At 51.2% G+C, this 18,751-nt stretch overlaps 1 protein-coding gene across 10 annotated transcripts in view; it reads right to left on the reverse strand.

Annotated features, from left to right (window-relative positions):
- The window catches only part of ADGRB1 (adhesion G protein-coupled receptor B1), a 285,345-nt gene extending 268,397 nt beyond the window's left edge, over positions 1-16,948 (reverse strand). For all 10 annotated transcript variants that reach the window (XM_027900132.1, XM_027900130.1, XM_027900125.1 and 7 more), the window contains exon 1: positions 16,214-16,948. The gene's annotated coding sequence lies outside the window, so the exon portion shown is untranslated. The remainder of the gene's footprint in view (positions 1-16,213) is intronic.
- Positions 16,949-18,751: the final 1,803 nt, after the last annotated feature.

Consider the following 18,751-nt stretch of genomic DNA (forward strand, 5'->3'; position numbering starts at 1 on the left):
TTTCAGGTCCTTTCCACCCCTTTCTATGATTGTACTTTATCCTTACTGAGCTTTCTTGGAGTCCTCTCCTCCTCCTTTGAGCCTCAGTATCGTGATAAACTTCTGGGGGGTTGTTGAACACCACAGAACTGGGGGCAGAAACCTCTTCTTCATGCACTTCCTTCCCTCCTGCCTTGCTTTCCTCATGATGTCAAAGTCAAGATATTTGAGAGACATGAAAGAAACTTGCTGAACCAGCTCCTACTCCCTTTAAAATGCCAAAATCTTTGCACATGGGCAAATCTGAACCCAGAGAAATGATCCCTCTGAGTAGACTGACCCCTTAAACCTCTCCTGCCTGTATTATCCCATGATGTTCCTCCTGCAGTCATTACCCTCTCCAGCACATGCATATTTAGAATAAAAGAATCATTAAGGCTGGAAAAGGCCTCTAATATTATCGAGTTCAAACATTAACCCACTTATTTACAGCAGAGGGACAAGGTTTTTTATTATTATTATTTTTCTCCACAGAGGCGTGACTCTCAGACTCTATCCCACGTTTAAATCTCACCTTCAAGCCCAAACTTCCCGTTGATGCCTTTCTGTCGCCTAAATTTAGGTAAAAATAAGTAAAAAAAAAAAAATCAGATTTTTGATCTCCACATGCCCAGTGAACCTAAATTGCATGTCCTGTGCAGCCAGGATGCAGATAAATGTGGCTACAGTGCCAGGGAGAGCTTCATTCCCCGTGAACTGCTGCTTTCAGTTTCTGAGATGCTGCTGTTGGAGAGACAGAGCTCCTTGGAGACGGAAAGAAAAGATACAGAGGCAAATACTTCACTCCCCATGGAGACTGGATTCTGTCCTTATTACTGCTTGGTAATCTCCTGGTCCCTTCTGATTTACCTCTGCCCTCAGATTCGGATACTTTTGGGGAGGATCTGGCAATACCTGACAGTCAGAATTCCTTAAGTGATGTGGTTATAAGACAGTTAAAAAATAAGTAGCAATTAAAAATAAATAAATAAATAAATAAATAAATCCCAGCTGTGGTTGTTGAATCAAGCTGGAGAAGCTGACCAGAGTTCAAATTCCAAATTAAATAAATGAATAAATAAATAAATAAATAAAAGATTTCTAAGCAACTCACGATCTAAAGGGATCCAGTTTCATAATTTCCAGATTTTGCATTTTGGCTGTGTTTCATAACTGCGTGAGCAAAGGTGAGGCCACGGATTTCTCCATTCAGGCCCAGGCAAAACTCAAAGAAGATTGTGCAGTTCACAGTTAAACCCCCCCTGGCTGCAGGTTTTGGAGAAGACTCTCCAGACTACACTAAAGCAAAACAAACAAAACACAAAACAACAACAACAAAAAAACCAAACAAACCAAAACTCAACATACCCCCCCCCCAAAATAATTAAAAAAATACACTAATTAATACAAACAGAAGTTTAAAAATTGGATATTTCACTGAAGTCCTGAAGCAAATGACATCTTCTCAAGAAATACTGTAGTGGACACAGGCACATGTGTTTTATTTATAGCTCTGGTTTTACTGCAGTCACTCCATCAAGCATGGCCAGGGCTCTGTTTAGGCAAATGTGGTTCATTTCTCCCCAGCTCAACTTTAAAGGGCAGTTAACAGCTTGTCCAGGGTGTTTGTGAGGGGTTTTATGAGCACAACTTAATAACAGAGATAGAAAACTGTCACTCAAGACATGAAGCTGCGAGGGAGGGAGGCAGATCCCCCCTTGCTGCTGTCCCAGAGAGTGGACTGTGATATAGGGATGCTCCCAGGCTCCCTTTTCCTGCCAGAGCCCTGACTCAAGGCTCAAATCTCCCTCTAAATCAAGATAAGACATCCTTTTTACCAGTTCACCCAGCTCCCACCACAAGAGCATCCTTGCAGTTGTGGGATGAACCCGCCATCCCTGTCCACAGGAGCTCAGACAGCAGATCCTAACGATTCCTTTTCGCCTCACAAGGACTGACTTTCCTGGTCTGCCCCTCTCTGAGGTTCATTGCTCTGCAGAGTGACCACTTAAATCAGAAAAGGCCAAAATGCGTCTCCAGCACCGGCTGTTGAGGTGCTGGGAGTGATGATCAGGTGATAAATTTGGTCTAAATCCTTTTGCTGTCACCCTGTTCCCTCTCTTCCCTTCGATTGTCTCTCTCCAACTTCACTCTCGCTGCTGCAAAGAGCCTTGAAAGTGTTTAAAAGCTTTCCTGGAATTAAAAAAAAAAAAAAAAACCAACACAAAACCGATTCTTCTCCATGATCTCCTCTGAACATTATGTCTCTTGCCTCAAATTTTCTGCTGAAGGCAGAGGATGTGCCTTCACCACGTTACCACGGAGGGACCCACACGAAGACATCGACATCAGGTAACCTACTAACCCCTTGCACGGAGCTGCATCTTCCCCTGCAGACTCCAGCCCTGCCCTCCTCTCCTGCGCCGTGGCAGAAACCACGTTCCTTCCCAAACACCCAGGAATAGATCTGGGCCAGCTCCATTCCCTATAAACCTGCACTCTGCAGTTCACAGATGTCACCCCTGACGTTCAGATCTACCTCAGTCTATCTGTTTGGCTCGGAGCAAACGGGATCAGAATCCTCCTGACGCAGCAAATCTGGGGAGGAGAAAGGGGGGAAATCAATTTTTATAATACGTGTTTGGCACTACGTTTTAGATATAACTCTAAATGCAAGCCATAAAGTTGGAGAGGCTTGTAAATTAAATCCATTCTGTCCCTTTTAAGTAAAAAGTGACCTTACCATAGAAATAAATGTGGGGTTTTTTTTTATTTCCCCAGTGATCTGTGGAGCTGTGAAAGTGCACTGTTGCAGGGGGGTGTTAGAGCACAGAGAGGAGCACCCAGATAGGCAACTCCACCCAGCTCAGCCCTGGGGCTGCTGTTTGACTTAAAATTAACACAAGGTAACTAGAGAGCTTGGAATTTCACCCCTTTCACCTGCCAAAAGAAGGTGACTCATGTCTCTGCTGGGAACAGTCCCTGGACAAGTTCTCCTCTGAACTATGACCATTCTTGGGATGGGAAAGGGTTGCCTGAGTGAGGCTGAATGACACGTTCTAAAAACATTTCTAAAAATTAAACTATCTGCACAAATTCAGGGCATTTTTTGGGTCTGGGTCCTCTCCCTGTTTGGTTTACCAAGCCCTAACTCCAGCACGAGATGGGGAGAGGATTGGAAAGTACCCTGGGGTTCAGTAAAATGCCATCATGGTGGAGAAAAAAGGGGTGGAAGAGCCTGATTACTCATGTAGTGCCTCCATCCCTCTGCTCCAATAATAATACAACAGAAGCTGAAATACAAAAGACATCGTAATCCAGCCCAGAGGACACAATTTAGGATGTCCCTGAATGCTTTTGAATAGCCAGAAGTTATCAGGTTTTGTTTCAGAAGGAAATACAATTTCGAAGCCACTGCTGGGTTACAGGTTGGCGTTCGTGGATAAAGGCTCCCTGAGCCTGCAGGAGACTCAGTGCCCCAAGGATCATAACCCAGGATTGAAGCTGCTCCACTTCCAGTCAGCACAGCAGTGAGGAAAATCACTTCCCCCATGCCAGGGATGAAGCAGATGCTCAGAGAAGTCAGTGGAGTGTTACCTCATTACAAACTGAGAAGTGGTGCAAAGGAGGAGCCAAGAGACTTCCCAGCTATTGAAAGTCACTGAAACTTGGACCAAAAAAAAAAAAAATTAAAAAAAAATTAAAAAAAAAAAAAAAAGTTGCCAAGCCTGGCTTTTCTCTGTGTGCACTGGGCTGGTGTTGCCCTGAGAGCCACAAACATCCACCAGAGGTTTAGATCAGGTTTAGATTTGATATTATGGGATTATTTTTTTTTTTCCCACTGTAAAGGTTGTTAAGCATAGGAACAGACTGCCCAGGGAGGGAGTGGACTCACCATTCCTGGAAGTGTTCAAAAAAACACATGGATGTGGCACTTGAGCACAAGGTTTAAATGGTGAACACGATGGTGGTGCTGGATTGATGGTTGGACTTGATGATCTTAAAGGTCTTTTCCAGCCTTAGGGATTCCACAATTCTATGAAACAGCAAGATCAGACTCAAGAGAGCAGCTAAAAGGGGAAGAATAGTTAATATTTTGTGGAGCCTCAATGACTTTTGGAATCTCCGCTACAGATCCTATGAAATAAAGGGAAGCAGCCATTAATCAGCAGGAGTGGGCTGGGTTGGTGTCCTCCACCTCCTAATTCTCTCTATCACACCACTGCAAAAACACCAAGCTTTGGGCTGATACTATTTCAAAGCCATTTATGGCTAATATTTGGCAAAATCCCAATAGTGCAGCCATCCAGGACCTGCAATCAAGGTCAAGGATCAAGGTCAAGAACATCTGGAGGACAAGACCCACTAGCAAGAGTCCTCGTCTCCAAATAAATTAGTGAATAAATAAACCTCTGGACAATTTCAAGCGTTGAAACTGCAGTTAGATTTGTGGTTGGAATTGATGATCTCAAAGTTACTTCTCAACGTCAATTATCCCATAATTCTAAAATTCAGTTGTCTACACACCAGCTTTTTGTCACCTAGAGCTCCCCCCACCTCACTGTTTCTGCCACAGTGACACCAGGAGGCACCAACTAAGAGTTGGACCCCATTGTATCCAATAGGACCAACTTCCCTAACCCTGATCCAGGTTTTCCTGAGGGTAAAAGTACCAAGGAAAGGCTCCAAAGAAACAGCTCAAGGGACTAACAGCTGTCTGGGAGCTTCACAGGGGAAAAGGGCTGAGCTGGAGATGGAGCAAAGATCCCAAGACCAGCAGGTGCTGACCTCGTGCCTGTCAATGATTCACTTTCCACCTAATCCATGGAAATTTTAACCTAAGCCACAGATCAATGAGCTACCTCTGTGCTACCTTGGCCGTGCCCAAATTCAGTGCTGGCAACTCATGGTGATCGAGTGATGTGAACCCCAAAGGGTTCAGCAAGAAAAACACAGAGACACCAGGCAATAATTTGGGAAGGAATAAAGAATAATAACTTTACATGGTTTGCTCTGTTGATGACCCAGGGAACAGCCAGAAAAATGCTAAGTTAGGGTTCGGGCATAGTCCCGGATGCCAGTGTTTGATGAAGGCTGGGATAAGATAATTACACCACCAAAATCACCTTCCAGACCTGAAGCCAACTTGCACAGCTAAAAAAACCCTTTGAAATCCCCCCTTGTCCGACTGCCTGAGGAGCTGCAGCAATCACCAGACCAACACAGGACACATGAGTGGCAGGATGGGTCACTGAGGGGAAGGGAGGGCTGAGCAGCACCCCTAATTCCCCACCCCATCTCTGACACTTGCACTGGGGCGATTGATATCCTTCCCTCCACCCCACTCCCCAGCTACAAACAACTTCCACGGGGAGATTACGCTCCCTGCTCTGTAATCAACAGCAGCTACAAAACGGCTTAGCACTGAAAGAAACCCTCTGAGGGACGGCATCAAGTGGGAAACAAACACAGCATTTGGGCTGTAATTTGAGGTGGGAGGCTGGGGTTTTTATAACCACGTGGCCGGGCACCTCACAGCTCATAAAATTACATTTACGGGAACAGGAGGCTTGCAGGGAGAGTTTTGGGTCAGCTCCAAGGCGTGGAGCATCTGAGGGGTGGGTTTAGCTGGGCATGGAAGTTGTATTCAGCACCAGCTTTCCTGTCATGCACCAGCACTGTCACCTGCACGCAGGCAGAGCCTGCTGACCCAGCTCCAGGCTTGGGAAGAGTCGTGTCCTATTTACATCCAACCACCCTCTTGGGCAAGGGAAGGGAGGTGAGAAAAAGCAGCGCTTTGTCCCACATTTCCCTCCCCACACAAATGTGGTGAGTTCAGTAAACACATTTAAGAGACCTACCCAAGTGAGGGAAGAGAAAGTTGTTTCACTTCCCTGAGCCTTTTGAGATGAGCTCCAAGCCAGCAAATACTCCTTGCACTTGGCTGGGAGCTGTTAGGAATCACAGTTGGCTTTCCCAGCCATATCCCTCATGCCCAGCACATCCCAAATCCCACCCAAAGCTGCTGGATGGTCTCAGAGGTCCTTTTGTGAAAATCATTGCCACTACTGAGAAGTCAAAAGTCAGACCAAGCAAGGGAGGGACCCACTAACCATCAGCAGCACAGAGTAAGGAAGGAGCTGTTTCAGCTCGTGGTGGAGGATCCCTCCTTTCTGCATCCCAAAAAATTCCCCCTGACTGCAGAACAAGCCAAGGCTTTTCCTAGGACAAGAGAAGAAATTATTCACGGAAAGGCTTCAGTAATGGGAGCAAAAGAATGTTGGCATCACATCTCAGGGCGAGGTGGGTGCATGTTTCTGATCAAAGATGCTGCAGCACTGCCACTGGCCACAGCCCTGCCAAAAAAAAATCAGTGTAAGACCCCAGGGACATGCAGGGATTCAGACTTACCAAGAAGGGCCTTGTCTGGAAAACTGGGATCAAGTCAACAGGACATCAATCCAGGGCTTTCTCCCAACGCAGGGAGAAAGTCTCTACTTCTGAAGGGTGGTAAGGCTGTCTCATGAAGGAACAAAAGGTTTTTCTCTCACTCAAAACACATCACAGCCTTAGATTTCAGCCCCCAGCCCCTAATCCCAACCAGATTTCCTCCTTTCTGACAAGGACATCCCAAAGGGTGTTGCCACACAGTCCCACCAGGGAGCTTGTCCTGCAAAAGAACCTTCAGTGCTTTCCCCAGATCACCTTTAAATGCCCTGCAGGCCTCCAGCTCACCACATACAGGCAGCTCCCCAGGGCAGCTGTGTCCACTGAGGGCATCAAAATCTGCAGCACTTGTGGCTCATCACAAGATCAGGGTGCTTGAGGTTGAAAGGGACCTCTGGAAATCACCTCCTCAAACCCACCTCACAATCGGGAGTAGAGGATGTTTGGAGTGAATACCACTTCCAGTGGCATTTCCATGCCTTCAGGCACTTCCCAAAGACAGGCAGTTGTCTTTTGCCTGAGGGATGCCTTGGGTACATCTACAGACATGTCAGCTCTCACAGCAAAGGATGCCTTCCTTGGCATTTCCACTCACCCCACTTAACTGATCCCTCAGCTAACGAGTATTTTGCTGGGATCTCTCCTGTATTTTGCTGAGATCTCTCCTGTCTTCCCCCCTGCCCTCCCAGCCTTGCTGCTCTTCTGCCATCCCTGTTAACACACCTAAAAACCCCAAGCTGGCAGGAACCAGCAAGTCCAACAGGACAGACATTATTTGACATTGTCCCTGTTGTTTTTTTTAAGTATTGAGGATATGTAGCAAATGCGCTCTCACTATTTACTTATTCCTTCATTTGCCTTCGCGGCTGACCTGCAAGTGCTAAAAGGGGTGATTGGAAGGGCAGTGCTGTCTGTGTCCAGTGACAGGACCCGAGGGAAGGGCCTCAAGCTGTGTCAGGAGAGGTTTAGGTTGGTTATTAGGAAATTGTTCTTCCCCCAGAGGGTGGTTGGGCACTGAACAGGCTCCCCAGGGCAGCTGGCACAGCACCAAGGCTGCCAGAGCTCGAAAAGTGTTTGGACAGCACCCTGAGGGACATGGTGGGATTCTTGGGGTTGTCCTGCATGTTGGACTTGATGATCCTTGTGTGTCCCTTCCAACTCAGGACATTCCATGAGTCTGCTGAGGCGAGGGCAGCTCAGGGGCCTCTCCCATGTACATCTCCTATATGGCTTCTCCCACAAGCACCCGCTGGTTTGCCTGCCCACACGCTCTGTGAGCACAATCTCCACGCTCCTTGTCACAGCCTCACACCCCTCTGGGCTGGCTGCCCCCACCAGAGCAGGCCAGGCACCAAATGTCCTTTGTCACGCACCCTCCCTAAATCAAAACCCACCCCTGGAGCCAGCAGAGTTTCCCTAGAAAGATGCTGTGCCTCGGGCAACACTTGCAAGGCAGGCAGCGTGTCTGACCACTGACTAACCATGTCACTGCCAAGATCCATCCCGAGTGGAAGTGCCAAGACAGCTCAGCCCTGCTCAGGGAAGAGGTTCACTGACATTTACACATTTAACATCACCAACGACCTAAGAGACAGCAGCTGCACAGGCTGCTAGGTTACAGAGATTTTCCTCTCCTCCCATCCCTGATTTCTGCCATAAAAAGCAGAGGCTCTGCTGGAATTTTATCCTCACAGAGAGGTATTCTTGGGGCACACACAAGAACCAAATTCCCTGGCCCTCACCTGCAGGCAGCAAGGTTGTAATAAGCTCCAGAAAGCAAGGTGCTCACCCTGGCCCCTTCCTTTGTATGCACAAAGGTGAGGAGCATTTTGTTAGCAATTAACCCTTGTTTCGGCTCAATAGAGCTGATCAGATTGTAGAACAACATCTGAGGAGTGGAGATTAGAGGGCCAAGCTCTTTGGTACTTAAGGCACCAGTGCAGCTACTCAAAATCTGATTTCCCTTTCTTCGCTGGCGGCTGATTAAAGCCTTTTCAAGCAGTTCTTTCCAACCTGCAGATGCTGAAGTCAGGTGATTGAGAAAAACTCTTTTTTTTTTTTTTTTTTTTGGCTGGGAAATGGCAACAGCATGTATCTAAAGAATCTCAGAACAAAAATCAGACCCAGAAAACACACCTAAGTGTGGGTCTGTCTGCACACATGCACTAAAGGCATAGCTTTGGTATGCTTTGGGCCACAGCACAGACATGCAAAGGCTTTAACAGCGTGGTTCCAGAAGGGAGAAAACACTCTTAAAGCAGGAGCTGAGTCCAGAAATAGATTGTGAGAGGATCAATTTTTGCTGCATACTGATTTATTCAAACCTTCCACGGTGGCGAAGCCCTCTATAGCAAAATATCTGATTACAGGACTATGACCATAAATTCCACACACCCTCGAGCAATGGCCAATGAATAACTGACTTGTTAAGGGAACGGGACCTGCACAATGAATAAATCTACCAACAGGGCTCTCAATACAAAAGACCCCACCGGGACAGATTTCCTGCTGAAGGTGTATCGACTTCCATTTGCAGGAACCAGCAGATGTTTGTTTCCAGAAGATGGCCATTGTTAGATTCCTGCTCAACAACATCCAGTTTAAGCCAGGCTCCCACCCCGGGCTTAATCCATTTGCATATCAATGTGTGCTGGACTGCACAAAGGGCCATTTTGCAGCGTTACACAAGGTCCCCTGGAAAAAGTATGTGTTTGATCCAGAGGGAATCCAAGGCAGGTACAGGAGATTTTCAGACTTCCAAAGGCTTGGCCCTGGAGAGGCTTCAAGAAAATAAAGACTGAGAAAGGACAAGAAAGCACAGCTCAGGAGGAAGATTTAAGGGTGGACATACATTCCCAGTCAAGGCACAGGAAGAATAATTCATTCCTGGGGCTTGGCTGGTGTCCTTCATCTCAGAGTTCCAAAGGAAATGTTGTTTGACCACATCCAGTTGAAGGCTGGCACGGATCCCCCCTGGTCAGGAGGGATCCAGGCCATGCCCATTTCACAAATGAGAACACCCAAGTGCAGAGAGACCAATGTCTTAATTAACTGTGACCTGAACCCCCAGCCTGGGCCACGGGGTTTGGCAGTGGATGAGATCAGCCCTGTGAGGATGTCCTTGGTCCACACTGGGAGTTGCAGCTTCTAAAATCAAACCATGGGGTTTAATGTTGGAGAGATCAAACTTCCAGTGGTTTGTAGAGCTGTAGAATTAAATGATCATCCACAAGAAGACAGGAGGGCGGATTGGACAAAGAGTTTCAGCTCCAAATCTATTTTAGGATCCATTTACCATGACCCCCCTATCCCAAAAGCATTTAGAGAAAGAGAGATCTGCTAACTCCACGATGAATATGGAGTAGGTACATCTGCCAGGGATGGGATATTCCTAATAACTGACAGAGGGAGGAAAGAAAAAAGCCATTTTGCAAACAGCAAGGACTTTGCTCCAGGCCAGCTGAGCTCAGAAAAGCTGAGGGAACACCTCCATCTAGCAAGGCCAGCCTGCAAACAGGCAGCTGACAAGGTGAGCATGCAAGGTGGGAGTGCTGAAATCATAGCGGGAGGTATCACAAGACCTGCCTCTGACCAAGAAACGAGATGTTCAGAGAAGGAGCTGGCAGTAATATCTACGGGTGCATGCACATGGCATGCACAAAATGGTGCCCTGGGTATGTGCAGGATTCCTGTGTCCTTCTGTCAGGACAAACCAAGCCAGAGAGCAGCAGCTCTACCTGGAGTAAACCAACAACTTAAAACTGATGCTCACTGGAAGGAGGATTTTGTATACTTTATTTATCTTGCTGCATGTGTGCACTTCAGCCAGCCCACAGTGCACCACATAAGATTACATCCATCTGCTTCCATTTTTACCCCCAGCTACTCCAAGCAGGTAGTTTTCCTTCCTTCCTTCCTGAATTTCCTTACAAGGGCTCTGTCTGTTCTTCCTCCAGATCCCATTTCCTTTCCCTGATCCTCCTTGTCCCAGGGATCAGGCGGGGCACCAAACACACAGAGCCTGCCTTTTCAACAGCTCATTTGTCACCAGCTGGTCACTCCTTAATCAATGTTTTATGAAGGGATATTTCAGAAAAAAAAAAAAATGCGGAGGGAGTAGGAGAAGGAGAGCAGGAAACCATCCCTGGTTTAATTCTGATAACGTTGGCAGGGGGTGTTTCGCTCCAACAAATTAAAATCAGCAAATCTCTCATTTTCCCTGACAGAGGTAACCAATTTAAATTTTCATAAAGGGGGCAGTGATGTGTGTCTGCCAGACAGAGTCACCAATCTAGCAGCAGCCCTCTGATTTAAAATATTATCTTTCCATTCCTTTTTTTTTTTCTTCTTCTTTTTTTTTTCCCACTCTTCCCTCAGAGCTTCCTGGAGCAACGTGACAGATTATCTCAGCATAATCAGACTAATACAAACCCCTCGCTCCGAGAGGCACCGTGAGGAATTTCTAAGCCCAAGATGCGACGACAAATGGATGTTCTGAAGGGACTTCATTTACTGCTCATTTTCCTTTCCCTTATTCTTTTTTATTGGTGTGTTCTGTAGCCTCAGCACCCTGCAAACCGTATTAAAGAGCCAAATATCACATGGAGAGCATGTAAGAGAGAGGGAATTACGCTCTCGCCGTGGGCTGCCCTGCCAGATTGCTCTGCAAGAGACAAGTTGGGCTTCCAGTTGATGGTTTCTTATGTTCTAATAAAATGCAACCAATATTGGGTCAGGGATGGAGTGGGGCTGTGGAACAATTGCCTTTTGGGCAGAAGGAGCTTCAAGAAGGGTTACAAGGCAGATGGAACCTCCAACACTGGGATGCTGGAGGTCGCTGAGGACCAAGATAACGTCTGTGCTGGCCCTGTCACAGTGATTTGGGACTTAGAGGGCTTGTCCCCTGTGGATTTGGGATCTTAGGAGGTCATACATGAATCACAGGATTACAGAATGGTTTGGGTTGGAAGGGACCTTAAAACTCATCTCATTCCAACCCCCCTGACATGGGCAGGGACACCTCCCACTATCCCAGGTTGCTCCAAGCCCTATCCAACCTGGTCTTGAACCCTTCCAGGGATGGGGCAGCCAGAGCTTCTCTGGGTAACCTCTGCAATGCCTCACCCCTCTCACAGGGACGGATTTCTTCCTAATATTTAATCTGTAGGAGTGCATCTCAAATCAAAAGGAGCCCCTGCCTCTCCAGTGCAGATGGAACACTGAAACCCTGTTTTCCCTGGAAGACATCCCTCCAATCCCCACCTTGGCTGAGAAAAAGGTGTCCCCATCCCCTTTCTTCCTGTGCTTCAGACGCCAAATCCCAAATATATGGATGGACATCAACCCCCACCAGCCATTTAACTCTTGACCAACTTTCACCCAAGCACAAGCACCACTCTCCTGCCCTCTTTCATCTCAGCACCTTCTGCAAACCTCAGACAAGCAGAGAGCCTGGGGAAATTGGGGAAGGAACCAATAAGAAGGACACAGGAGCATCCTGTGGAGGGTGAACACTGGGGTGTGATGGGGACTTTCTCTGCAGCCACATCGAGTCGTTCTGACATGTGCTGTGACACCAAGACTCCTCTGCAAACCCCCAGGCCAGGTGCCAGCTCCCTTCCTTTGGAAGGCTCGCTCGGGGATGGGAATTTTCTCCAAGGGGAGGAGGCAAGCTGGTTCCAGAGACATCCTGTCATCCATCTTGAAGAAAATACTCTTCTCCCTTTGCACCTCTCCCAGAAAGGTGGCAACCGGTGCTCTGCGAGCCCGGGATCAGCCCCGCAGAAAAGCTTTGACTCATTTGTTTACCAGCGCAGGTTTCCGGGAGCTAATTAATGAGCCGAGCTGATCCCTTGCAACAGGTATCGATGACAGGGGATTTCCTGCGTGCTGCACTCGAGCTACGGGAGAAGGTGAATCTGGATCTACGAGCACGCTGCTCTCCCCTCTCCCTCCCTCCCTCCCAAAAAAGGGGCGAAGAAAAGCCGTCTGTAGCCGCACAGGCACTGCGGGAATCCCTTCCATCATCTCCCCTTCCCGCGAGAGATGATGGGGCACGATCCCACCACGGGTGGACTCGCAGGAGCAGAGTGCTCGGGCATCCCTTTCCCCCACTCGTAGGGAGCAAGGGATGGTGTGAGGACCCCCAGCAGGCTCTTGGAGCTGGGGGCTGCCTCCTCAACCCCCCTAAATCCTGGGCACGGGGGTGACAGAGCTGCTCACACCACTTGCACTCCCATGGAGAGCCCGTGGCAGCACAACGAGCCTCTGTTTTCACAACGACGCTGAAACTGGGGAGAAGGGGGAGGGTGAAACATGTTGGGGGAGTGTGGTAAAAAAAAACAAAACAAAACACGGGGCGCAGGGTGGGTGGGGGGGCTGAAAGTCCATGGGAAGGTGATGCTGGAGAGTGGGACACAACCCCCGTGGGCGGCGTGTTTCGGGTGCGGGGTGCGAGGCAGCGCTTCTTGCGAGCCCCAGCCGTGCAGGTGGGGTGTTTTTTTGTGGGTTGTTTTTTTTTGGTAGGGGGTGGGATAAGGGGGAGCAGCGCTCCGCGGGCTGTGCCGAGCATCCGAGCGCTCCGGGGGCGGAGAGCGGCGATAGCCGGGCTGCGAGCGCCACCTCCCCGCCGCTCGCCGCAAGCCTCGGCCGCCCCCGACAGCCCCCCCGGTACCGGGGACGAGCAGGGGGGAGGTGTGGAGGGGACCCTGACACCGCGTTGAGATGTTCCCTCATCCCTTCCCAGCCTCTCTCCCGCCCCGCGGTCCCGATGCTGTAGGAAGGATGGAGTGTGTGTGTGTGTGTGTGTGTGTGTGGAGGGGGGTGTTGGGAGGGGGTGTCGCTGAGTTTGGGGTGGCTAAAAAAGGGGCCTGTGGGGCGGAGCAAGGAAGAGAAGGGCTGTGCGAGTGTCCCACGCCACCTCTGAGGGCCTGTGGGGCAGAGGGTGATGCGGATCTCCCTGGGGTGCCAAAACAGTGGGATGGAGGGTGCTCCCCCAACGGTGGAGGGTGCCTGTGGCAGCTCTTTGAGGTCTGACTGGAGATCAGAAGTGTCTCCCCACACACACAATTCCACAGCCCTGATATGGGGTCTGGCACACAGACCTGCCTCAGTTTCCCCCGTGTAAGGAGAAGAGAGGTAGAGAAAATTCATAAATAGAAAACCTCTGCACTTTGCAGTCCTTCCCTGAGCCTCTTCATCTTTAGTGGTCAGTTATAGGGGGGGTCCAAGCCCCTATCCCTGCACCCAGCACTCTGCAACACCACCCCATGTGCTGCTGAAAGGGTCAGGGGTCCTGCTCCTGCCTTGCCTGTGCCTTTACCCCATCCAGTTTCTTCCTGGCCTTCCCCTTCTCCCTGCACAGCAGAAGCGATGCTGCACCCTGACCCCTCTAGATCGCACAGAGCAGAGCACAGAGGTCCCCTGGTTACTCCTGGCCCAGCACCCCCGTGCTCCCCATGCCCCTCTGAGCCCTCTCAGATAGGGTGTCCTGCCTGCCCAGCCCTCTGCCTGTCCCCTGTGCCCTGCCCGGCTCAGCGCCCGTGCCCACCCTGTCCCCTGGCAGTGCGGCTTGGCTGAGAGCTGGTGCAATTCCTCAGCACCCTCCCGGGGTAAAAACCTCCCTGGCTCTTCCCTGAGACCTCCTTCCTCTTCCTCAGCGAGGTCCCCCGCACAGCAAGGACTGTGGGACCCAGGTTAATGAGTCATTAATTAATTAGGGACCCACTTAATATGCACGGGGAGTTGTTTGTTTCCTTTAGCAGCCCGGACTTTGGATGAGATCCCAGCTCTGCGAAGCCTCCAGCCTCGTCTCCCAGCTGATAATAGATAATACAGATATTTCAGCACCAGCCAAAGCAGAGTCATCATCATTAACACCCAGCCCTCCCCGCTCCACCGCGGAGGTCAACAGGCAACTCCGCCGAGTGCCGGGGGCTCATCCCTCCCGGCCTCCCTCAGGCTTTGCATGGCCAGGTGAGAGCAAACCTATCGCTAATCAACAGGTACCGGGGCTGGGGAGGTGCCCCCTGAGCCCCGAGCATCCCCGGCTCCCTCCCAGGGAGGCTTTGGAGGCGCTGCGATTCTCGCTCTGCCGCACAGGCAGGTTTGGGCATCTGTCAAAGTAGCTCCGCTCTTCCTCAGCCCCCTCCTTCCCCTCCTCCTCTTCCTCCTCCCTCAGCCATCAGCTGTCAGCTGGCCCTGGCACTCGCCAGACCCGGTGCTGGAGGTGGGCTGAGCTTGAGCCTTGGAAAGCCCCGGCTCCGAAGGGATGGGATGGTCAGGGATGGAAGTGTGTGTGTGGGAGGGGGGGTGTCTTTTTGCCCTCCATCCCTTTGACCTTGCCTTGATGTTCCCTTCCCTACCACCTCCTCTCTGTGCAGGGGTTGTTCCCGTGGCCAGGGCAGGATCAGGGACCTGAGTGTGAGTCACAACCGAAGGTACCTGGCAGAGTTGATCTGAAAACCCGAGCCTTGGATTCGGGGAGCGCTGCTGCTCTCAGCCAGGACCGGGGGCACAGCCAGGCTGAGAAGTCCCTTGGAGACATCCACCTGATCCCCTCCATCCCGCTTTCCCCCTTTTCCTTCCAGCCTTGGCAGAGCCATGGCTGAAACACCTCTCTGTGAAAGTCTGAAGATGCATCAACAGCCACCCTCCATCAGCGAATGTCAGGCCGTGAAAGGGAAGGGGGCGGTGGGGGAAGAGGGAGAGACAAATTTTGCGATTCATTCCCACACAGGGTGATTCAGAACAAGATGCTTTGTAATTACGCATCCCTGATGGAGACTCCTTCTCTCGCCACCCCCCCCAACCCCATCCTCAGAGAAAAGCTAAGCCGTGCCTGGGTGCCAGCATCCCCCAGGAGCACAGCTCCGGGAGCAGCGTGTGTGTGTCTGTGCGTCTGTGCCGTACTCCGAGGTCTACACAGGCTAAAGGCTCATTTTCTCCTCCAGTGTGAAGCAAAGTGCTGATAAATGGCATTTGGGGGGAAGGGGGGGGGGGCACATCAGGAGCTCACCCCTCCCCAGCCGGTGCCTCCAGCCCTGGGTAGGAGCCACGCAAGCAGCGAAGCAAAAAAAGACCCTCCATCCCCCCCACATACACCTCTCCAAGGGAAAAGGGGAAGGCGAGGAGCTGGGATAAGGGCAGATTCACGCCCGGGGCAGGCAGCTGCCTGTCCTTCCGAGACTTTGTTTGCCAACATTGCAGGCTGAGGAGTCCCGGACCCCAGGGCTGCCCGCGAAGGCACCGCGGCTTCACAGCACTTTGCAGTTCAGCCCCGACTGGCTCTGCAGCTCTCCTGCCGCGATTCCCCCGTTCCTCATCCCTCTCTTGGCTGCCTTCTCCCCCTCCCAGCTCCCCAAAACAACCCAATCCTCAGCTGCTTTCCCCAGGACACGACTGCATTTCCCCCTCCGCATCCTGCAGACATCAATATTTTCCTCCACCGCTTGATGTTTGCCCACAGGACCCGCATGCACAAAAGTTAAAACTTCCCATGTCAGGGAATGATTGTGCTCCATCCGTCCAAATTGCAGAGCTGAGGGGACGAAAACACCCTCCGGGTGATGTTTCCAGGGGCAAAAAGCAGAGGAGGGGGTACCCAGCGCTGCCCCCATCCCTGCCTCCCCTGGGGATGGAGACAGAACCCCCCCCCCCTGCGCTCCAGGCAAAGCGCAGCCCGGAGAAGTCGCGTTCCCTTTCTCCCTCCCCTCCGTGGAAGAAGGAAGGGTGGCCGGGAGCCCCTTACCTTGCCGAGCTCCCCAGGTTTTATATCCTCCTTCTTCCCTTTGTCAAATTCCAAATGGAAACCAGCAACATATCCAGGGGTAACCAGCCCAACATTGGGCAGCGCGTGAAGTCCAAAGGATGGCAGAGCTCTCCCTCCCTCCGCTTCCTCCACTCTCGCCTCTACATATATATATACATACACATTTATATATATATATATGTATCTATTAAAGGGAAAAGGGGGAAAAAAAAATCCTAAAAGAAATGGGGGTGGGGAGGGAAAGGAAGGGAGAACCTTTGGTGTCTCTGCAGAAAGGCAGGTAGAAGAGAAAAGCCAAAAATAATTAAGCCGTTTTTTGAGGAATCCTTAGGAGAGAGGAAAAACGCAGTTAAAAGCCAGTAAATCATTAGATCCAAGCAGACAATCAAGTCTTCTCCTTTAGAAAAAAAATTTAAAAAAACAAATACAGCAGGGTTCAGAGTAGCTTTCCCAGCAGCGAGGAGCGAGAATGGTCTTCTTCAGAAAGATATGTTTGTTTAAAATCCACTCGTCTGCTTTTCCTTCTTTCTCTCTCTTCTCCCCCCACTTTTCTTTTTTTTTCTTTTTTTTTCTTTTCCTTTTTCTTTTTTTAAATTCTGCTTCTGAATCTCTCTCTGTGAAACTAGATCCAGTCTTTGTAGCCAGGGGCTGCATTAAGGATTACATCAGGCTTTTATAAGCTTTCCAGATCACACATTAGAGTGAGAGAGAGAGAGAGAGAGAGAGAGAGAGAGAGGGAGGGAGGGAGGGAGGGATAGGAGGGAGGGATGAAATGCACACACACATACACACGCACAGGCACGGATCGGAGCTTTGTAAAACAGGCAGCTATAGGCAAGGACCCGAACTGACACGGTATCGCATCGGGCATGCTCCGCTAGCCTACAGGATGGATGGATGGATGGATGGATGGATGGATAGATGGATGGATGGATGGAGCAGAGGAGCCCAGCGACAACCGGAGCGCGCTGGAGCCCGGGCAGCGCAGCCTCCCCGGGACAGCTTAGCCCTAAGCGGGGAGCCAGGAGGTGAAGAGGGAGCCGGGAAGGCGGTGGTGAGGACGGCCAGGGCTCTGCTCCCCTCCCCGCTCCCCCAAAAAACCTGCGGAGGCTCGGCGCGGAGAGGTGCCGCTCGCCCGCACAGCGATGCGCAGAGACGCGGCTCGGCGCTGCCTGGGGACCGGCGGGGACAGGGGGGCTGGGGGGCTCTCCCACCGCCCCCCCGGAGCCTTCCCGGAGCTCACAGACTGCAGAGGGGGACGGGACACGGGATAGGGCGGCGGGGACCACCGGGGCGGTGGGTCCCCCAACCCCTCAGCCCGGCAGGCGGGGGGGGGGGGGGGGGGGGTGATGGAGGGGAGGGCGGTGTTGGGGGGACCTCCCCCAGCACCCCGGTTTGGCCGTGGCTTTGCACCAGGGCAGGAGATGGCAACAGCCGTTAACCCTTTCCTAACTGTTTGATTTTTACCTCTTTCCTGGCATCCTCCCCAGCTCCTTGCTCCGTTAACCCAAAATACTAGGGGGACGGGGTCGAGGTGGTGGTGGGGATATCACATCCAGGGGTAGCAGGAGGGTGGGGGGGAAGGGAAAGTTTTAGCAGATGGAGGAGGAGGAGGAGGAGATGGGCTGGGGTGAAAGGCTCAGTCTGCACCCCGGCAGCTTTGGGCTAAAGGTGCTGCCTCCGGTTTTAGAGCCTGGGAAAGGTTCCCCGGGAATAAAGAGCCTCCTGAGCAGAGGGGGGGTCTGGGAAGGGGGTGGGAGGGAGAGGGATAAGGCTCGAGAAAGGGGGAAGAGCTGGGGGTCTTCAGAATCTTGTCAGACTTCAGGACCTGCCCCTTGTCTTTAACCTTTTCTGCTTCAAAAGGGGGAAACCAACCCCTTTCCCTGACAAAATCACCTCCTTCCCTGACCGGGGCTGCTGCTCCCCAACAGTGGAGGGCAAAGATCTGCCCGAGGGACAGAGATAAAGATCCCATCTGCCATCAACCTTTATCCCTCTGCCTCAGGGAGGGTGAAGAGCACCCCTTTTCTCCCCCCAGGGACTCTCCAGGGCACCTCCACCCCCTTCCCTCCGCCTTCTTCCCCTTTCCTCCCTTCTCTTCACCTCATCCAGCCCTTTCACCCCCGTTTGCACACCTTCAAACCTCTTGAATCCCCCAAAAAAACTTCGCAGGGAAGGAGAAAAGAGGGAAAATCCTTCCTTTAGGGGAGCTGAGCAGCAAGCCCTGGCTGTGGTGGAGCGCAGCGAACCAGCCTCTCCTCATCCCCAGCCAGCACTGCAGCATCGCTGGCCAAAGGCATCTGTGACATCTCCAGTTAAGCAGCGACTGGAGCAAAGGGGCAGCTGGGGCCTGAAATGCGTGTTTTCAGCCGACAGGCGGCTATGCTGGATTAGCGCCGTGCATGCTCCGAATGGAAATCTCTCCCTTTCTCTCTCCAGCCTTTCGGGAGTTTGTTTTCCTGCAAGAAGGCTTCCCTGCTCCTCCGAGGGCCGCAGGGATTTCTTCTCCCTTCTCCA

Source organism: Empidonax traillii, unplaced genomic scaffold (assembly GCF_003031625.1).
Source record: "Empidonax traillii isolate 1590-97213 ecotype Southwest subspecies unplaced genomic scaffold, ASM303162v1 scaffold712:size431070, whole genome shotgun sequence".
NCBI classification, from domain to species: domain Eukaryota; kingdom Metazoa; phylum Chordata; class Aves; order Passeriformes; family Tyrannidae; genus Empidonax; species Empidonax traillii.